This window comes from Panulirus ornatus, chromosome 1 (assembly GCF_036320965.1).
Source record: "Panulirus ornatus isolate Po-2019 chromosome 1, ASM3632096v1, whole genome shotgun sequence".
Taxonomy (NCBI): Eukaryota; Metazoa; Arthropoda; class Malacostraca; order Decapoda; family Palinuridae; genus Panulirus; species Panulirus ornatus.
Genome location: NC_092224.1, coordinates 69,789,946 through 69,810,565, shown reverse-complemented (window position 1 = coordinate 69,810,565; position 20,620 = coordinate 69,789,946). Strand labels below are relative to the sequence as shown.

Below are 20,620 nucleotides of genomic sequence, written 5' to 3'. Positions count from 1 at the left end.
CTTACACATCAAATAAGAAATCTTTAACGGTCTCATGTATTTCCCACTAAACGCGGTCTCAGGGGTCGAACGCGTTTTTGGGGGTTAACCGAATCTTCCAAGTAGCCAACATAGTTTGGAAAAGGAAAAATAAAAAATTGGAATTCAACACAACGGAGTGCGGAAGAATGCCAACCAACCTTACTTTTTAGCCTCCGTGTAGCGCAGTCAATCCTACGTCAAGTCTGCTTTAGAGTTACATAGATAGATACATGGACCACACAGACCTAAGGTCCAAGCGAGATGGTCTGGCCTTAACGCTTAAATAAATAAAAAAAAAATAGCCCCCTTGTAAACGGTAGATGAAAAAGGATAGCAAAGCAAAGGCTCTCTTACCACCCTCCTGAACACGCCGGCAGGAAAACAGGTAGCGTAATACCTTGCAGGATTAATAAACCTGAACGAAATTTTCAAATTAGAGTCATAAGGTAGATTGAACACGAGTATGTCATGCATTCCATCACCAACGACATGCATCCCATTAAGTGCATTAACTCCAAGTTAGAACAATTCATATTCCATCGACTTTAATCACATATGTTACAGCCCACAGTCTCCTTCCTCCGCCTGTCACAAACTCGGACTGATTTTGCACATGCTTTCCTCGCAGGTATAGATAGGCCACCTGTGACCAGGCCGAACACCCCAGCCGTACACGGACGACCGTCGCGCCGGTCAACAAAGTAAAGGAAACTCCGAGAGAGTTTACACAGCCGAGGTATCGGGCTACCGAATGACTGTCCTGCAGTGCTAGTGTCTAAACTTCTAAAGAATACAATAACAGGTGCAAAGCATGATTTGGAACTATAGTTGATAAATAAGGCGATAAAGGTTATGTATATCAAGGAAAATGTAGGTTGATTAATGGTACAGTCAGCAAGGCACTTCTCACTTTTCAGCAAAGCATATCAAAATCTCACCAACCTTCACCTAGTTGTCGAAATTCACGTTGAAATATACCATTATTTTCATTTCCTGCTGGGGACTGATTGCATATTCAACTGACGTTACTTTTAATATAATGTAGCTACCTCGAATACATCAAATATTCATTACACTGACAGGGTACACTTACGTAAAGCATTCAAAAAAAAAAAAGTTAAACTAGTGGAATAGAGCCATTATCATAATATATATAACAGGATGATGAAATGTTTGATTCTGTAAAGTATAAAAGAGCCTTTAATAATATTACCCTAGCCTATAGCCCAAACTAATTCGGCTCTACCCATGCGTATGAAAAAGTGCACCAGACTGTGTCGCGCTAAACAATCTTTGAGACCCACCCCATGAACAAGGTGTTGCCTCATTAAACTTTACCTAAAATCCATACAAACAATATTCGGACAACTTACGTAAGATGGCAATAAATCTAATAAAAGTTTCCTCTTCTGTCGTGAAGCAGTAGTTGGACCAGGTTTTATAAAACAAGTTTTCTGTAATTACTGAATACATGCCAGTGAGTCTAAGATGCGTTTTCCAAAAAAAAAAAAAAGTAATTATCGCCATTTAAGTCATCACAAATATCTGCCTCAAGAGAAGTCAAATGTATGTTCGTTGACCGGCAATTACTCAACTATAGCCAAACTTTCTACTTCGGAATTAAGATGTCGGGGGACTGTTTTACAAACCTACCAGGGATACAACTCATAAAAGAAAAAAAAAAAAGTTGATCTTGTCATCAACTGCAGTTATCTTGCTGGCTGTAAGCTACGGTTGCAAGTGATCACAGTAGTGTCCTATGTTCCTGTCACTTTCATTAAATTCTTCCAGGCTTCGAAATACAGGCCTGCTGCCTTTGTCCTCGTCGCCATTATTACGGACGTCAACGTCACTTTCCAATCTACAATACAAAAAGCACGATCACACGTTCAAGATAATTCTAAACCTATACACACTCAGTGTACATATGACCCTTCCGGGACACCGTATCACTCAAGTGTCCCTTCTAAGAATGTCACAAAACAAAAACAACTTGTATTCTGCATAAGCTAAACAGTAACTTTAAAACATACACAAAAGAATTATATTACTGCGTCTCAGCAGATAAGTGTATCAAAAGTCATTTAATCATACCATCCATCGTCACCATTATTTTCTACAACTCAAATACAATCAATAAGAATGTACGTGGTTCTACAAGTGTCGACAATGTTCAGGCAAGAAACATGACGTTCTAACAACTGCTTACTCATACACCAGACATGTTCCATTTTCCTTCCTTTCAAGGACACCAGAAACAAAGAAAACTGAAGCTTCCCGTGAGTGAGTGTGTTTTACATGTCAAGAATCGCCAAAAACTAAGCTTAGCACCGGCTTCTCTATGTATTCGGGTGTGCCATTATTGGCACAGGTCCGCTGTGTCTTCGGGATACCATTATTCACACAAGTGAACCCATGTGTAACTGATGTTGTGGGCTCCATTCAATGAATGTTTATGTTGTGTAAAATGAATGTTGTGTTACGTTACCGTAGTGTTTGAAATTACAGTTTTCATTACCGACGAAATCAAATTTCCTGTTGTATATGAAATACAAAGCAAAAAAATATTTGCTCGAAAGCAATATTCTATCGCTTTCAAGATTTTTTGCTTTTCGTTTTGTTTGCGTTCGCATTTTGTATATTCGGTTTTTATTAACGCAAGTTGCCAGATATCAGTGGTAGTAACCATATATTAAATTCAAGCCAATCTTGGTTCTTTATGTTTGACGCTGGTAGATATTCTGGCTTAACAGCCTTAGTCATTTACACAATCACGTCTTACATGTATACACGCGTATTTCCTTATTTGCATATAGAATAAATTAGTAGCCATTATTTTTTTTTTCTTTACCGTATCTGAAATATACAGTACGGCTTCCGGCTTAACGACCGCTGACGGTCACCAATTCCACCATAAATACACCAAATGAGTACGTAAATTTGCAGGGTCAAGTGCATATTCTTAAGGGTAATTACTTCCAAGTGGGATACATTAAGTAATTAAAAACATCCCCTGGGGAGGATGGTGTGACTAATGGTACTTTGAACTATCTTCTTGTAATGAAGAGTAGGCCAAAATAGTTTTTGAACAAATTTCTTGAGGGAGATAATCTACCCATTAAGCAGACGATGAACATGATTAATCTAGTACCTATATGTGACCATGATCATCGGACTACCTCATTAGCGTCTTCATGGAAAGACCCCATGTATAAAATGGGTGATCTTACGTCAAATTATCTATATGGTTTTATGTAATCAAGTACTTGAGAAATGTTGACATGAATTGTAGAATTACTGTAGATTTCGAGTGTGCTTTTGACATAGCAACTAAAGAAATAATACTCGAAATTCTGTAAACAGTAAATTGCTGCAATGGATTGATGACTATTTTTCAGCACAAATAAAGTTTGGTTACAAGTCTATAAGTCTCAGGAGGGGAGCCTTGAAATGGGCACTCCAAAAGATTTGAAGCCCAAAGCTTTAGGTTTTGGTTAAATCTAGTCTATATCAATGATTAAGTTACTATGGGGTACAAGATAAGTTAGGTTTTCGTACACTGATATATATATATATATATATATATATATATATATATATATATATATATATATATATATATATATCATCCCTCGGGATAGGGGAGAAAGAATACTTCCCACGTATTCCCTGCGTGTCGTAGAAGGCGACTAAAAGGGAAGGGAGCGGGGGGCTGGAAATCCTCCCCTCTCGTTTTTTTTTTTTTTAATTTTCCGAAAGAAGGAACAGAGAAGGGGGCCAGGTGAGGATATTCCCTCAAAGGCCCAGTCCTCTGTTCTTAACGCTACCTCGCTATCGCGGGAAATGGCGAATAGTATGAAAAAAAAAAAAAAAAAAATATATATATATATATATATATATATATATATATATATATATATATATATAACTGCTTCACCGACTTCTCAATTTCATCGATCATCCGCATTCCGTTGGAGAGAAGAAAATCTGTTCTAACTCCTCCTGTTTCTCTCAGTATTCCTCCCACACATTCTTCAAACACCTGCCTGATCCACACATCAGCTACCAATCCTAACACCACGCTGTTCCTCCCCAGTCTGATGCTCTGTGCATTCCGCCACCCTCTCAATCACCACTCGTCCATACGGCTTAATAGGTATACTCAACAAATTCATCCTTCTGTAATTCCAAGATCCATCTTTGTACCCCTTGCCTTTCTACAGTTGCACTATACATGCACTCTGCCAATCTTCATGCACTTCACTATGAACCATACATACATGGAAAATCAAACTAAGCAACTGACAAAGCAGTGAACCTCTTTCTTACAGATTCAACTCCAATACCATCTACTCAGCCATCTTGCCACATTTCATCTTATGCAAGGCTTTTACCACCCGACCTAAACACCATACATCTGCCACCGTATCATCAGACACACTCAACAACCCTTCATGTTCACTTTCCATCTCTTCTTCACCTCATCGCTAACAGTTAACACTTCTCCGTTTGCAATCTTCACCGATTTCTCTATTTCATATCTTGTTTTTATCACACTATCCTCCTCTCAAAACATCCATTCTCCATAAAGTTTACCGATATCAACTTAACCACATCTTTCATTTACCCTATTTTTCAACCGTTGCACCATCCTCTTGACCTTCTCCCGCTTTCTCTTGTTCATCTACCAATCATTTGCAATACTTCCCTGTAAGTATCGGCCATATACCTCTCTTTTCTCCTCCTCTACCAACTTTACGTCATCCCACCACTCACTACACTTTCTCGCCTGCCCACCTCCCACCTTCCGCATGTCATGTAGCATGTGTGTGAGGAGTGTGTAGCACTGTTTCCCTACATACCTCACATTCCTCACTCACTCACTCTCCTGGTATTTCTTTACACAAGTATCTTTTCCAGGCTCACTTACTTTCACTAACCTCTTCTCACTCATATAATTTCCTTTTTTCCGAAAACCTGTGCAGATCTTCACCGTCGCCTCCATCAGTAACGATCATACAACCAAGAGCCTTTCTCTTGCACGACTATCAATTAGTGTGCAAGCCAGCAATGGCCAGTGACCATCTTTCCTACTCATCAACGAGTATTTGCGTATGTCCCTATTTCTAGTCGTTTCCAATCAAGTTGAGCATACAACTCCAACTGATCATTTCCATTCACCATACTGAATACCCAAAGCCTTTCATCACATCCTAAACTGCAACGTTACTCACCTACGCATTAAAACCGCCCAACACTGGCAACTTGTCTCTTGCATCAAGACTACTGACACTTATTCAGCTTCTAAAACTCTCGCACTGATAATCACCCGTCTCTATTAATCCACTTTCAACTTTATCATCATTCTGGAGCTAACCTCCTTACATCCTTTTACACATTCCCGTAACTCCTGTTTCGGCTAGCAGTGCTACCTCGTCCTTAGCTCTCGCCAACTTAAAAACTCCCGATTTTACCCTAAAGATATTCTCAAACTATTCTCCTTCACCCTTGAGCTTTGTTTCACTCTGAGCCATACACATTCAGACATCCCAGCCTGAGCCTTCGAGGAGGAGGAGGAGCGTCCTCGCCTGGCTCCTCCTCCTGTCCCATCTTTCTGATACTGAAATACAAGGGGAAGGTTTTCAGCCCTTACTTCCGCTCCTCTTATTCGCTTCCTACAACACGCAGGAAATACATGGGTAGAACTTTTTTTTTTCCGTATCCCCAAGGGTGCTCAAACACAAGATGTTCATATTCTATCATTTGATATATTCAAGCTTTCGCCTTGACAGAGGCATCAACAGGAATCTACAAGAGGAGAAAAATACAGCGTCACAAAACTTTTCTTATCAGTGTTTTGTGACGCAGTATTTTGTTACAACTTTGATCGACGAGGCTATTCTGCAAAATTCTGCAAACAAATTGAGAGAGAATCCCAGGCCCGCAAACAGATAATTTCGACAAAGTACAACTGACGAACAGGTAGTCGAAAGAAGCAGTTCGCCTGCAGACGATACTAATCACGACACTTTTTTACTCACTATGACGAATCCGTAAACATATGACAGACGTCATCTTACACGGCACCTGCACCAATCTAGCAAGACACCGCAGCTGATGTGACGGTAATTTCGGAGGAAGTTGCCGCCAAGAGAATTCCCCGAATGTACATTATGCCTCATTCCCATGATTTAAGAGACTATTACCAGAAGCCAATACCAGTGCAAGATACAGCTTATGTGGATGTTACCTCCGATATTAATTGCGGTAGTTTGTCCTCATGCCCTTGAGTGTGATGGTCTGGCCTTGGATCAAGGGTCTGCTCACGGGTAAGGCCATCATCTTACCCAAGGGTCGTACTATCGTGTTCAAGATGGCTAAAGATGAAGGCCAGGTCACTATACTCAAAGGTCGTACCGTACATCCACCGGGTTAATAATCAGGGCGACACAGTTTCAACTTGTCACACATCATATAACCTTGAACTAGCCAAAGTTATCCAAGGTAGAGTCCTCTGACAATGGTCGGTTCATCCGCACTCTTCCTGCTCTTTGGGTAGTGGCTGGGCCACGTCCAAGCTGCGTAAGCAGTCCTGCCTGAAAACGGATGCGAAGCCAAAATCTCCCTCCAAAGACTTTTCCATTTGCTTTGATAAAATGTGCCAGTTAGCCTAGGAGAATGTGGGATAGGATCACGTATTCAAACTGCTGCACACCCACAGTCTCCATAGTTAAAAAAAAAAATTGTAGCATTGACACATGTAGCGAAAATATAATACCTAATTCCACCATTTCAAATATCACATCCAGTGATCTGTTAACTCCATGGGGAACTGAAGAGAGTGAATGTCAATACTGACATTGAACAAACTTAACAGCAATCACCTAATGGGTAATAAACACCATAAACTTTGTATAATCAACAAAAAATCTGGGACTTTCTCAAACCAGGAAGCCAACGTTTGGGTCACTGGAAACCGCCTTGCTTCGTGACAACAAAATCTGTGTCGTCTATTCTAATTGTCTATCACGGACTCTTTAGTGTATATAGAACATTTTAAATTTGCACTCAACATTCAGGAAGATCTCAACCTTTGTCTAAGCGAAGTGCTAAAGAGGATTTAACAAAATGATCTCCACAGACATCAAGCAAAATTGTAAGGTTGACATCACTGAACATCTGGGACTTTGCAATGATACCAGGCACGTTCACAAGAACAAGAAAAAAAAAAAACTATGATGGAAGCCAAAACTTACAATTTCAAAAAAACTCCAGTTGTGATTAAATTTGGCTACTATCAACGGGAATTCGTTCCTACAAATGACAACTGCATCACAAATTACCCTTCATCATCTCTTGAACAGAGATGTAGCATGGAAATTGACAGTGGAGATGGGTGGCAAAACTGGCGTACCTCTAGAATCTGGCCAAGTTTATGTCTGTGTGTGTGTGTGTGTCTGTGTGTGTGTGGGGGGGGGGGTTTATCATGAACGCGCTAAGATTTATGTATAAAGCTGAGAGCAAGAGCATTATATAACCACACTAACTCTGAAGACTTAATAAATTGAGTTATTTGGATGATGACTCACTAACGTTATTCAAATTACTCAAAACTGAGAACTGCTGATACAGAGGCAGATTTATTCTGACGAGACCAATTCTGAATGTAAATGAATAAACCTTAACATAAAACAGCCGACATCAATAATTAATCAAGGGAGTTTTGTTTCGATGAAGCAATTTAATATGCATTAGTAGTTGGAGAACATTTGGTTATAAACAAAGGAAAGCGTTTAACAAAGGTGGTGAAAAGTACACGGTTGTTAGGTCGTTAATATAAATCACTGATACAATTAACGATATATACATAAACATTTACTTTCTCCTCTCCATAGCTTAAAAGAGTTAGAGGTGTTGCACGAATATATATAAATCATAATTATCAAGTTTACGGCACAGCAAAAGTAGGTGATCGACAAACTGTACTCAACAAGCCATTTACAATAATAACCGCATTTATAAGAAATTTAGTTTGTAACTCTGGCTCTTTTTTAGCAACACCAGGTTAAGAAACTCTGCGAGACAAAGACAATTAACTTAATCCTTAGATTAAAAGTAATTGACATCATTCTTTATCCAACCTTCAAACTCGCGAGGTCAAAACCAGTAATACAGAAACTGGAAAGTATTACGTGAAAGGATATAAAAAAAAAAAAATCTTGGATAAGAAGCGTACATTATCTACAATATCAAAGTAAAACAGGGTTGATTACATTAAACTAGGAAAACATACTGTACAAGCAATATATAGGCAAAGCTGTAACCAGTGCAAGATTTTAGGAAATCCCAACCCTCCACATGTAATACGTCCCCTATTATAGTCAACCCTAAACAAAACTTTACCATTTTCTATGATCGTAATCTTATGTTATGACGCGTGTATGAAGACACGTCACACAGAAAATGTGAATGTTTCTCATGCTTTCTTTGCCTATCTTCCTCTGTCCTGACCACCGGGTCGTGTCAAAGTTAACCCAATCAAACCCATAGGTCGTAAAGAAGGACAGACAACCATACCGTTATCATGGGTCGTACTGGCGCGCTTGTGTTGTACCACAGTACTTAAGTTACCAGCCCAAACATCTACATACCTCATCACCGTTATTTTCTACATTTAAGTCTGCATAATCTTGGTTAACTTCTTACGTTCTACTGACCACAGTATTTTCCACTCCTACATCTCCCTCCACCCTGCTGTTTTCCTTAACAATGTATTAGTCATGTGGAGATGTCAGAATAACGAAGATCTGAGAACTGTCCATCAGCTCCACAATACCAGTGCCCACTTTTATGGGGCTCAAGCTTCGTTGCTGCACTCCAAGCAGGAGCAGGGAAAATGTGGACTTCCTTGGAACGTTTTTTTTTTTTTTTTTCTTTCGTTGAAGGCTCCGATCACGGACAAAATTCCACATCAAGTTCGAGCCTTAACAGAAATGTAAGAGAGGTTAATGAAAAGAAATCGAGACTAGCAAATAGTGGAGGAAGTAAATAAATAAAAAAATCTAAAAAGTGTCAGGTTATAGTTACTAGGAAAGACATGAGAAGGTTGAGAATTCCAAAGCTTCAAAGTGCAAGGAAAGAAATCCATCAAAACAGCACACCCGTAAGTTGCCAACGGCCACACAGTAATCATCTGACGCAGCAGCTAGCAGAGTACTGCGTGGTCTAGCTAGTGGTGGGGGGTACACAACCAGCCAGCCCCCGGGAGCAAAATCCAAAGCAATACCTACAGAAAAGGGAAAGTGAACAAACATTGCAGCGTGGGGCAAGTGGATCAGGTTTTGAAGTCTGGAAGAGTTGTTAAGTTGAACCTCTTTCGAATCTGTCAAGTAAGAATGCAGAGCTAGAACCACCCCAGATGTGAAAGCAGTACGCCATACAAAGACAGGTCAATCTTTTGTATAAACGGATCAACTGTTCAGAAGAACAGAAATTTCGAAACCTATACAGGACACCCAGTTTCTTAGAAGACTTATCTATTTCCGTAATGTAGGATTTTTCGTTTTCCCCGTGGACTCGTAGGAATATACATGATCACACGCAAAATTGTGATCCTTTCCAATATATATATATATATATATATATATATATATATATATATATATATATATATATATATATATATTTCTTTTTTTTTTTTTAAACTATTCGCCATTTCCCGCATTAGCGAGGTAGCGTTAAGAACAGAGGAATGGGCCTTTGAGGGAATATCCTTACCTGGCCCCGTTCTCTGTTCCTTTTGGAAAATTAAAAAAAAATAATAAGAAGGGAAGATTTCCAGCCCCCCGCTCCCTCCCCTTTTAGTCGCCTTCTACGACACGCAGGGAATACGTGGGAAGTATTCTTTCTCCCCTATCCCCAGGGATAATATATATATATATATATATATATATATATATATATATATATATATATATATATATATATATATATATCTTTTCTTCTTTCTTTTAAACTATTCGCCATTTCCCGCGTTAGCGAGGTAGCGCTAAGAACAGAGGACTGGGCCTTTTTTGGAATATCCTCAACTGGCCCCCTCTGTTCCTTCTTTTGGAAAATTTAAAAAAAAAAAAAAAACGAGATGGAAGGATTTCCAGCCCCCCGCTCCCTCCCCTTTTAGTCGCCTTCTACGACACGCAGGGAATACGTGGGAAGTATTCTTAATCCCCTATCCCCAGGGATAATATATATATATATATATATATATATATATATATATATATATATATATATATATATATATATATATATATATATTTTTTTTTTTTTTTTTTTTTTTGCTTTGTCGCTGTCTCCAGCGTTTGCGAGGTAGCGCAAGGAAACAGACGAAAGAAATGGCCCAACCCACCCCCATACACATGTATATACATACACGTCCACACACGCAAATATACATACCTGCACAGCTTTCCATGGTTTACCCCAGACGCTTCACATGCCCTGATTCAATCCACTGACAGCACGTCAACCCCGGTATACCACATCGCTCCAATTCACTCCATTCCTTGCCCTCCTTTCACCCTCCTGCATGTTCAGGCCCCGATCACTCAAAATCTTTTTCACTCCATCTTTCCATCTCCAATTTGGTCACCCACTTCTCCTCGTTCCCTCCACCTCCGACACATATATCCTCTTGGTCAAACTTTCCTCACTCATTCTCTCCATGTGCCCAAACCATTTCAAAACACCCTCTTCTGCTCTCTCAACCACGCTCTTTTTATTTCCACACATCTCTCTTACCCTTACGTTACTTACGATCAAACCACCTCACACCACACATTGTCCTCAAACATCTCATTCCAGCACATCCACCCTCCTGCGCACAACTCTATCCATAGCCCACGCCTCGCAACCATACAACATTGTTGGAACCACTATTCCTTCAAACATACCCATATTTGCTTTCCGAGATAATGTTCTCGACTTCCACACATTCTTCAAGGCTCCCAGGATTTTCGCCCCCTCCCCCACCCTATGATCCACTTCCGCTTCCATGGTTCCATCCGCTGCCAGATCCACTCCCAGATATCTAAAACACTTTACTTCCTCCAGTTTTTCTCCATTCAAACATACCTCCCAATTGACTTGACCCTCCACCCTACTGTACCTAATAACCTTGCTCTTATTCACATTTACTCTTAACTTTCTTCTTTCACACACTTTACCAAACTCATCAGTCGACCAGCTTCTGCAGTTTCTCACATGAATCAGCCACCAGCGGTGTATCATCAGCGAACAACAACTGACTCACTTCCCAAGCTCTCTCATCCACAACAGACTTCATACTTGCCCCTCTTTCCAAAACTCTTGCATTCACCTCCCTAACAACCCCATCCATAAACAAATTAAACAACCATGGAGACATCACACACCCCTGCCGCAAACCTACATTCACTGAGAACCAATCACTTTCTTCTCTTCCGACACGTACACATGCCTTACATCCTCGATAAAAACTTTTCACTGCTTCTAACAACTTGCCTCCCACACCATATATTCTTAATACCTTGCACAGAGCATCTCTATCAACTCTATCATATGCCTTCTCCACATCCATAAATATATATATATATATATATATATATATATATATATATATATATGTATATATATAAGTGTGTGGGTGGGTGGGTTGGGCCATTCTTTCGTCTATTTCCTTGCGATACCTTGCTAACGATCGAGACAGCGACAAAGTATAATAATGATATATATACACATTATACACACACACACATATATATATATATATATATATATATATATATATATATATATATATATATATATATATATTCAAGATTCATGGAACATCCCACGTTTCAAAATTAAACCGTGTATGAAAAAAATTCAAATAGAAATCTTTAAATATATATTGCCATTTTATAGAAAATGTAGATGGGATGCGGATCGTTCCATCACGCGAAATTAGTCATTTGAGAAAGCCATAAAACTTGGCATAGTTTATAACGTAGGCGGCTACATCAATAGCGTGAAATTGCTGGCCTCGTATGTATTCTCTCCACATAAATATATCTACATCCGAGGAAGAATTTTAGCCACAGTTAATGACAGGAACCCATGGTTGATAGGCTGTTGCAGGTTTAAGTAAATAAAGAATTTCAAGTTAATAAAAAATATATACATATTTCGTGATCATGATTTTCTTTTTTAAGTCAATAGTAAAACATCACATCAGCCATGATCCTAGCCGACAAAACATGGGCCTTTATTTACATACATAAGTATATACGGTATCAGAATTTATCTTCAGCAACAAATCTTTTTATCTAGTGGTGGTTGGGTAGAAAACCCAAAAATGACCACAACCAACAAGTAGGGTTTAAAGGCCGAAAGCAACATTTTCATCTCAAAACGTTGGTTAAAATGGAGGCGGGCATGGGAGATGGATCCACTTTATTCGTTTCTCTCTTAATTGCCCTAAACTTAGAAAAAAAAAAAAAACTGGTCATAGTTCATTAAAGCGCGATTAAGATTTTCCTAGACGTTCACATCTATGTTGGGTTGGGTTAGGTTAAGTTGGTTGGGTCACCAAGTAATGCCGTGGGAACCCAACCGAACAATGTACACTTGTTTTAAAGGTAAAACTGTAAATACACCAAATTTCAGCGTTTGCTTCTAGATATTGGAAATTCAGAGCGACATGTTATGCCCAGCACACGATTTGAACCGAAAATTCTTACTAGGAAAATGGAGCTTTCAGCAAATTTCCCCCAAAACAATGTACACAGACACACACACACACACACGTCAAAGCTAATCAGCCATAAACACTCATGCAGCCTACAAGTTTATTTCCAAGTATTCACCTTCATTACTGGATTTACAAACTTTTACACGAAAATACATAAAAAAAATATTTACGCTCAGGCAACAATCAAGTCAGAGCAGCGTAAAGATCAATCTTGACTGCACCAAGTTCAGTTAAGAGCCCGTCGTCTTCCCACCCCAATTCACACCTTTCAAAATGTAACCTCGATGGTGATACGAGGGAAAAATGATATCGAAAATTAAAGTACATAACAAAAACGTCTGACCCTCCGGTGCCGCCTAGTCGGCAAAATAACCATTCCGAAAAATGAATGCAGTAGATGGCTACCCTACGGTAATATCAGGAACACGAAAACGCATTCTGAAGGATTTAAAAGTGTGGGATTTCCGTTTTCACCCTTAAAACCGATCTTTCGATATATATGTACAAGTTGCTAGAGTACATAAGTTATCAGTGGCAGGTGTGCCAGGAAGAAGTTTGATGTGGGGTTACATTATAAAATAAATAGACTATGACAAACTACCTATTTCAATGCTTCAGATGTCTTGTAGATTCTGTTATCATGGACATTCCATAGTTATAACAACAAACTCCATTTACCACCATGATTCGTTTGTTTTGCCATGTAAAGTGAATTCAGACGACTAAATCTATATGCATTAATTCGAGCCCTAAATCTGAATGGGCATATGGCCTCACCAGACATTTATGTTTTGCCAGACTTATGCATTAATTCGAACCCTAAATCTGAATAGACATATGGCTCACCAGACATATTCATGTTTTGCCAGACTATGTCATTTAGTCTGTTTTGCGGCAAGACTCACCAGTCTCGAAAAAATATTTTCCTGTAACTTATTCGAATTACTATCTCTTCAGTATAGTATTTTCGAACGTGTTTAAAGCATAATTAATCATTCGAGATGAAATATAATTAGCGATTATTTTCCGTCGTAAAGTCTTATGGCAAAGGGGTCCCCATGCAAAGGCCATCTTTACAAGGTTCCAATAATTCATTGCATAGTATGGCAAAGGGGTCCCCATGCAAAGGCCATCTTTACAAGGTTCCAATAATTCATTGCATAGTCATACCAGCCAGCCAATCAGTCGCATTACAAAGTGAAGCTTCTTCACCTTTGCTAAGTCGACCGCCCGTCGTATGGTTCTTCAATCAGGGCCTGAGCCCGACAGAAACTGAACTGAACGAGACTTGAGGTTGGGGAGCCCGCGGAATACACCCGATCAGAACCTTTAAAAAAAAAAATATTCGAACATGTTCATTTCGATGAGAATGAATTACTTGCAATATTTGTAGTTTTCCTTATTCTAATAGTTTTCGATTAAACTTCATGAATCACACTAATTTGTCAATTTCCTTATATCAAAACACTAAGTTTGGCGCTAAAATATAGAAAAAAAGGGACGAATAACGAGCTAAGGCACCAAATACGAAATTTAAGCGCTGGATCTCTACATATATCGGCAGACATAACGCCTTAAGAGCTACGATGGCAAATCAGCCCTCCCGTTTATTTTTCAGCGGGTTACAAATACATTAGTGAAACTGTCAACTGTTGAATTCTAATGTTTTTACCCCACGATTTCCCTTTACATAAAATTACATTACCATCTACAAATATCGCAACCGTTTTCATAATCACCCACCATGGTTGAAATCAGCAAAGCGGCTCATTTTTTTCCCCTATGTAAAGAGAAGCGGTCACCAAGGAATCCTTATGAAACCTTATACAGTTATGAAGCAGTTATGAAATCGGTTAAACTGCAAAAGACAGAGGCGCGGGGGGAATAATGAATTTGGTACTAATGAAATCCTAACAAAAAGTATTGTGCACACAAGTTGTGGCAATTCAGGTGTAGCATCTCTATCAATTATACATATTTCTTAGTGGGCTGAACTTTGTGAAGGGAAACAGTGGAGTAAAACCCTTCAAATGAACAGTTGTGTGTGTAAGTAGTGCATTCATATTACTTTCAAACCTAGCCTAAATGTCTACGGCGCCCGACTTGATTTCTAATGTCTTCTGTGTAGCATTATAACAGAAAAGTCTCAGTCGACTAACAAAAGACACTTACCTCATGCTTGTTCGCTAACACTACAGCTCAATGTAGTATGTAGATCGATATGCATAACGAATGACGCTATAACAAGAAAACTTGCCTGTAAAATCTAAAAATTCAAACATTCCTTAATCATCTAAGCATTCCTATGAATGCCGCCATACGTAACGTTTAAATCAAAGTTTCGCAAATAAATTAGTCTATTACAGATGTCTACATAAATCTATGGCTCCATCAACGGGCAGTAATTGTCCAACACAAGAGCAAGATTTCTGTATCCACCGACATCTGAACTGTCTACCATCGAAAGGATTCATGGCACTTTAAAAATAAGTTCTTCCTTTAATAACGATAAAATATCTTTAATAAGAGAACGTACAAGATATAGAGCGTTAAAATAGGCAGGTTATCTTTATGCTTTCACAATTATTGGTAACATCACGTATCTATGTAACCCCACATTTTTCCCACATCCTTCATAACACTCACACACGATTTATCAAAATATCGACTTCATATGAGTGACAAAACCACTTCTACACTTTGAAATTAATTTTCATCGTGGCAAAAGCGATTCCATGCGAAAAAAAAATAAAAAAAATCCCAGAAACACGTTTGTCCTGTAAAATGCATCACCTTGAGGTCCACTAACATGGAGTAATCACCCACAACCGTCAACTGTTAGACACCAATCACTGTACAGGACTTACCATAACTGATAGTAACCAGTCTTTCCACATGAAACCGACTCGACTCCGGTACAATCAACAGAGTAACCTACAAAGGTTACAGAAGAATGCAATCGCCGTATTTTCACACAAACGCAAGACCTAAACACGACCGTCAAAATACTTGCCCGCGACTGAATGCCGTGAGTTGCCTGGAAACCCTCCCAGATGGCGTTAAAGTTGACCTCGTTCAGAAATATACCCAACACTTTTAAGAATATGTCCAGATTGGACGTAATAGTAAAGACAGTATTTTATATGATTGATAGTAAAAACTATATTTACTTTCCCTCATTACAAAGTATCATACGTCTACCTTTGTCTCTGTGTAACACTGACATTTGTGTTCCAACCCACGTAACAACCAGGCGATAGTTTACAATGACCAGCTTGGATCATCTCTCAGGTTTCACTGACTATGATTTATGAATCCTGTGATATGTTATCCACAGCCTGACTTTTTTTTTCTTTGTCCTTTCAAAATGGACTAATTTAAGGGGACGGGAAGAATTGCCTTGAGAAGCTATGCTTAACAGCGAATACTAATGATCGACATTATCTGTAGCTTAACGTTCATGTGGTTGCATTGTGCCGATTAATACCTACTTATGAAGTATAACGCAAGCAGATTAAGAACATTTTTGAAGAGGATTAATGGGTTCTCACTTGTACCATCTTATCCGCATGCGGAGAAACTGTAAAGAAGTACGTGTACAATGAACGATTAAGAAACATTGAATTATTTCCCGAGTGACACAACATATGAAACGTGTTTCATGAATTATCTTGTTTATATGATGCATCAGTTAATGTTTAAAGTTGATCATCTTGTAGAAATAATTGCAAGATTTGTAACCTCTGTAAAATATGCTTTTAGTGCTCCATTGATTTAATCGTCAATAAATTAGGGTTGTGTAACATTAACTCTCTCACGCTCTTTGTCCATGGGTGTTTGTAGTCTTGAAATTATCCCTAACACATGATGGTGTTAATTTTCTTCAGCTTCTAAAGAAAGGAACTGAGAAAGATGTCAAATGAGGATATTTGTTTTGTCCAATGTTCATGTCTTTTCTTAACACGGACCAGTTCACGCAGGAAATAGCAATCACACACACACACACACACACATATATATATATATATATATATATATATATATATATATATATATATATATATATATATATATATATATTAGCGGGACGAAACCACGAAAGGTCAATCTGTGGTACCTAGTCGATATGAGAGTTGTAGTAGCTGAGCAGTATATCCATTGCACATGACTTCGCAAGAATGGATGTGAACAAATGAGGCCTTTCTTCATCTAACCTTAGCACTATCCTCGCAAACGTGGGAATCGGCGAACAAGTATGAATACATAGGTACATAGTTTTACACACACAAACACATTCATACTTATAAGCCGCTTGACTCGTCAAGGTAAAGTGATAGGAACAGTCGAAGAAAAGGCTTCATTCGCTCTTTACTATATGTCTCGTCTTTCAGCCTCCACATTGCCAAGGACCCGAACACGCACACCTTCCCACTCCATCCCTAATTTGGTCTCTCCCTTTTCCTTGCCTTCACCACTTCTAACATGTATCGATTATCAACCTCTCCTCACTCATTCTCTCCATATGTCCAAACTGTTTCCGCAAACTCATTTCAGCTCACTTAACCACATTCTTTTATTATCAGACCTCCCTCTTCTCGCACTATCACTTACTCGATTAACCCTCCTCACTTCACATATTGACCTTAACCATGTAATTTTCAACACATTCACCTTACGTACATTATCAAAGTCCCAAGCTATATATCTGCCTCCTTCATTGATATTCCCATTTGTCGTTTTGTTATTCTCTCACTATTAACCTCCTTCCAAAACACCTGTACCCCAGAAGTTTGCTGAGACTCGCTAACTACTTATCTATCTAGATCTCTGACACCCGTTCCCTTCGGGAACTCCCATGTAGGGGTGGGCCACGGCAAAAGAGTCCCTACTTATTCTTTTCCTTACATACCTCCCTCACATAAACCATTCCACGCATTTTTCCACAATTTCTCTCCCATACCACATCTCTCACACACCCTTTTACTTCTTTCCTCATTCCATCTAGTCACACCACATGCTCTTCTGAAATTGCTCATTTCCACAGCCTTTGCTTCATTCCACGTCCACGTTTCGGCAACATAGGTCAGGGATGGGAGGATTATGCTGTCCCTTAATCCTCTCTTCACTTCCATACTTACACCTCTACCCTTCATTATTCTGTTAAGGGACCCAATGACTCTTCTACCCTGTACTGCTCTCTCCCTCATCTCTCCTTCCATATAACCATACTTACCCAAGACAGCTCCCATATGCTAAATCCCTCACTTCCAGTCTTTTTCTCCCCATATCCACAGCACAATTTTTTACACTTTCTTCTTTCACTCTCTGTTGATTTACAAAATCTATATTTTCACTCCAATACCTTTCAAACACCATTACTTTATTTTTAGTTGCATTTACCTTCAATCTCCTTTTTCTTATACCCATCATAAAACACACTTATAACCTTCTGCAACTCCTCTTCAATCTCCGCAAACAACATTGTATCATCCACAAACAGGCTTGCCACTAGCCACTATATCTCACCACCACGGTTTATCTCTACACCCTTTTTCCCTAGTTTTTGCTTTTATCTCTCTTATCACTCCATCCATATATATATTAAAAAGCCACAGTGACATCACAGCCCTGCCTCACACCTACAAATATCCCAAAAATTATGCTCAGCTCTCCATTCACTCTTACACACTCGTATGCACTTATATAGAAGGCTTTTACACCATCCTACAGTTTTCCCTCCTGTACCATATATCCTTAACACGTCCCACAAAGCATTCCACTCGACCTCTGTCATACGCTTTCTCCTGATCCATATAAGCTGAATACAACTTCTTATCCTCTGCTAATTATTTTTCCATTGTTATCTTTACTACAAAAATTTGACCCAAACATCCCCTACCTTTTCTAGACCCTCTTGCTCTTCACTCTGTCAATTGATATTCTTGCATACACTTTTCCTGGTATGCTTAACAGACTTATTCCCCTGTAATTGCTACATACTTCCTTCACACCTTATCTTTTGAATAAAGGAACAATAATACCTTTCACCCAATTCTCAGGGACAACCCTCTGTTTCCATGCTAAATTATATATAAGATGCATCCACTCTGTCACACTTTCATCTCCATATGTTAGCATTTCAGCCATAATCCCATCCACTCCAGGTGCCTTGCCCACCTTCAGCCTCATTATTGCCCTTCTAACCTCCCTCTTTGCTATAGGCCCCTGCACTTGTATCCTCTTCCCCCACACGCCCTCCATGTAACAACTGCTGCCTCCACTTCTTCCATTTTCACCAGTTCTTCAAAATACTTTCAATTTTCCTTTCACTTCCTCCTTTTGGTTCAGCAATTCCCCTTCCTTACTTCTCACATCAACAATTCCACTCTTACATCCACCTCTTTCAGTTTCATCTCCTTCCAGTATAATTTCTTATTATCCCAAAACTTTTAATTTTCATCTAAAATCTTGACTTCCCCTTTCTTTGCCTTCATCTATCAAGTTTCTTAACATTCCACTTACATATTGTGTTTTCTTCACCTCCTCCTCTGCTGAACTTCCACTGGTACATTCCTATTGAGCAATCTACCATATGATTTTTCTTCTCTTTCACAGCATTTCTAATATCTTCTGTCTACCATGTATTGCCCATTTTATTTCTGTATCTCCCTGCCTTGTATCCAACGAATGATTCTACAACCTTTACTAGTATTTCTCTAAACATTTTAAACTCCTTATGCACACGTGACTGCATTCCTACATTCACTGCACTTCCATCCAAACATTCAGTTACCTTCCTTTCAAAACTCCTCTCTATATTTTTTCCTGGTTCTTCTTCTTGCTTGCCAACACTTTTACTTCTCCATTCTTCCTTACGCCATACCTCCACTTCTCCCTGATCCTCATTCCCAAAAGAACCGCAAAATGGTCAGAGTCTCCAAAGAATCCTCTCACGACTCTAGCATCCAGAACAGCCTTTGTCAATCTTTCATCCACTGCCATATAGTCAATCAAAGCCTTTTGCTCTTTTCTTCCATCATTCCCATCCATATATATCTGTGGATCATCTTGTGCTGAAAAAAAGGTGTTTGTAAGGAATTAACCCCCTCTCAGCACAATTATCCTCAAGATACCTTGCATTCTCATTTACTCCAGGCACTTCACATTTACCAACTGTCTCACCATTTCCATCACATCCTACTTTCGCATTGGCATCTTACATGACCATGTTTCTCTCATTCTTAAAGCTGTTTATAAAGTCATTCAAATTCCTCCAGAAAAGCTTCATTTCATCCTTACCTTAGACAGTCTTCATATTCACAGGTGCATATACACATACCCATGCGTATTTCTCAATACCCATCTTTCCTTTCACCCACACTATTCTTGATCTACTCCATCGATGCTCTGTAACACCCTCCCACATTCTTGGAGATAGCAGAATTGCATATCCTCCTTTTCCTCTTCCCTGTAATTTTCACTCATTCCCATCCATACCACACCTCCTTCCATGCCCTTCCATAACTTGCATTCTTCATTTCCATTTTCACTCCACACACTCTGCCTTGGGATATGGGGTTTCCCCAATCCCAAGTACATCCATGCTACAACTTTTAAACCTCTTCACAATCTATCTACTTTTATTCTCCTCGGTCATCCCATTCACATTCAGTGCCATCACTCTCAATCACTTGTTCCTATTAACCCTTGGCATAACTGGTAGACTCCAATGCGACTTCTTAGCCTTTTTTGCCTCGCCCTTGACAGATCACTGGCAGAGGGCAACTACAGTGCAGTGTTTCCAGAGGCAGCGAGGCTCCAAAATTG

General features: G+C 39.2%; 1 protein-coding gene across 1 annotated transcript in view; it reads right to left on the bottom strand.

Annotated features, from left to right (window-relative positions):
* Nucleotides 1–15,816, bottom strand: part of LOC139749449 (atrial natriuretic peptide-converting enzyme-like) — a 1,171,820-nt gene extending 1,156,004 nt beyond the window's left edge. Inside the window, exon 1 of the mRNA XM_071663354.1 lies at nt 15,661–15,816. The gene's annotated coding sequence lies outside the window, so the exon portion shown is untranslated. The remainder of the gene's footprint in view (nt 1–15,660) is intronic.
* Between the last annotated feature and the right edge of the window lie 4,804 nt (nt 15,817–20,620).